The sequence below is a fragment of the Miscanthus floridulus genome, chromosome 5 (assembly GCF_019320115.1).
Source record: "Miscanthus floridulus cultivar M001 chromosome 5, ASM1932011v1, whole genome shotgun sequence".
NCBI classification, from domain to species: Eukaryota; Viridiplantae; Streptophyta; class Magnoliopsida; order Poales; family Poaceae; genus Miscanthus; species Miscanthus floridulus.
Window position 1 is genome coordinate 37,081,153 of NC_089584.1, and position 2,995 is coordinate 37,084,147.

A 2,995-nucleotide genomic window follows, 5' to 3' on the forward strand; every position below is an offset into this window, starting at 1 on the left:
GACACATAGCTTGTCCTTCAATTGTTCATCTAATATGTGCCAAAGTCCTAAATTGTAGATAATTTCTTCCAAATATTATCTTCGAAAATGATTCTCACATTCATGAGATGTCATTTTTCAAGTGGTATTATTGATTCTAAAATCAATATGCATAACTTCTACAAGTATCCCACACTTGTGTGCACAAATTTAAGGGGGAGGTTACTCTACAAGTTGGATGCTTTGAGACTAACATATTTTCAAGCTTATCATGTGTGTAGTAGTCTCATTGCAAGAAAAATGGAGTTCCCAGAGTTAAGCATCATACTTTAAAGATCCACCACCGGTTGCAAGTGGTAGAAATCAAATTGGCTTCCGCATGTGGTATTTCTAAACCAATATCATCATGTTGATTTCATTTTGATATTTATATACTTTCTCCATGCATTATATAGATTAAATTCCCTTGAGCAAAAATTTGCCAATTATGCATATGCTTTGCCTTCTATCATATGTATGCATATATTTAGGGAGAGCTTTGTCTATATAATGTGAGAGTTAAATTTTGTGATCTATTTCACTCTACACACAAATGATCACAAAGTTTGACCCTCCCTTGTGCTACTAATAGTCTTCCTTTTTAGTGTTTGATTTCAAAGGGGGAGAATTTAGATGACCAAAAGCAAGCATTAATTTATAGTAATGGTCCGAGAAAGGAAGGATAGTGGATTATGGATTAGCCTAAGTAATGGGAAAACTTGTAGGAAGCAAGGCTTAAATCCATATTACCACATGGGGACATTTGCAAGGGCAAGATAAGTTTCTATATAGTCTTACAAGTAGTATCTTTTAGCATCATATAATCTTGCCCCTTGCATTGCATCCTAGCAAGTAGGTAGTTTTTGAATTTTAAAATTCTATTATTTGCTTGCTTTGGTCGTGTTGTCATCAATCACCAAAAAGGGGGGAGATTGTAAGAAAAATGGACCCTTGACCCATTTACTTTGGATTTTGGTGTTTGATGATCAACACAACCAAATTGGACTAATGAATTTGCAAATGATTGTTTTGTAATTCAATAGGATGCAAGACGTGACTTGGACAAAGGCGACGTGATGATCCGATGATCAACACCTCAAGCAAGACCTTAGAAGCACAAGTGAAGACCCAAGATATCAAGCAAAGTCCAAACATGAAGATAGGAACCAAGCCGCATGCAAGATCGCTGAAGAAATGAGCTCACAGAAGCGACCGGACGCTAGGCCAGACACTGACGGCAAACCGACCGGACGCAGGACAACAGCGTCCGATCGAGTACAGAGCGGTTCTAGAGCGGCGAACTTACGACCGGACGCGTCCGACGACAAGTGACCGGACTGCTGGCAGCATCCGATCAGCTGTTCGTGGACTCTAACGGTCGGGACGATCAGACGCGTCCGATCAGGACGACTCCAGCGTCCGATCAGTAGCAGAAAAGCAGGATTTCGTCCCCAATGACTACTTTCTCAGTGGGGCTTATAAATACACCCCAACCGGCCAAATGAGAAGTGTGGAGCTTGAGGAAACATATCAAGGGTGTTGATACACCATTTTAGTGATCTCCACTGGTATAGTGCTTAGTGTTTCATTAGGTGATTAGCATAGGATGCTTTGCGAAGTGCTTAGGTTGATTAGACCACCGCTTATGCGCTTGCTCTAGGTTTAGGTCTAGTGTTTAGTGAGGTTTGTATATCGCTTACCACTCGATGCTTGCGCGCACCATTGTTGTACATCAGAGAAGCTTGTAGTCTTGCGAGATCACACCAACCGCGTTTGTGGTGTGGCCGCCACCGTGTACCGAAGGGAACAAGGCCCGCGGCATTTCGGTCGAAAGCTTGATAGTGAAGACGGCGGGAAGCATCCGGGAGAGCCTTGCCGGAAGACACATCGGAGACCCACTTGCGCGTGGAAAAGCCCGAGGCTATCTACAGAGTTACCCGACCAGGAGCTTGGCCCTTGCGAGGGATTTCTTACGAAAGGCTCCAATGAGGACTAAGGGAAAAACTTGAGCGCTTCTTGATACCTCGGTAAAAATACCGGAGTCGTCGACGGAAGTTTGCATATCTCTACCTTGCTCGTTAGCTTTCATATTTACATTGATTGTATTACTCCTTTTGTGGTAGAGATAGCAACACACTAACAAAACCGTAGTTGCACATTTAAATAGTTTATCTTTGCATAGGTTTTGCTATGTCTAGAAAAAGATACCATAGTTTAGAGTTAGAATTTTAAGTTGCCTAATTCCTGCCCCCCTCTTAGGCGTTACGGTCTCCCTTCAATACCAAACATGATCTTATTCAAGGATGGGCCACTTAGGGGGTGTTTGGTTTATACAGAAAAATTTAGTCCCTGTCCCATCAGATGTTTGAATACATGTATGAAGTATTAAATATAGACGAAAAAATAACTAATTGCATAGATTGTGACTAATTTGCGAGACGAATTTTTTAAGCCTAATTAGTCCATGATTTGACAATGTGGTGCTACAGTAAATATGTGCTAATGACGGATTAATTAGGCTTAATAAATTCGTCTCGTAAATTAGTCTCCATCTATGTAATTAGTTTTATAATTAACTCATATTTAGTTCTCCTAAATAGCATCCGAATGTCAATGTGACATAGACTAAAATTTAGTCCATGAACCAAACACCCCCTTAACAACATGATTGAACTGCTGCCTGCAAACCAAGGTCCCAGTCCTCCTTCACGGAACAATGGCAGGCAGCCCAGCCCTGCAGAGCAGATATCACGCTCACAACGCTCGCATCCCAACCTGAAACGATGCATATTGTCACGTCGTCATATGCGAAGGTGGAGTGCAACGGCGCATCCGGTACAACCCGCATGTCATTTTCCGGCGGACCGTTCTGTCGCAGCTAGTACATGCTTGCTTGTGTGCAGTTCCCAAAATTTTACAAAATTTTTCAAGATTCCTCGTCACATTGAATCTTTAAACGCATACATGAAGTATTAAA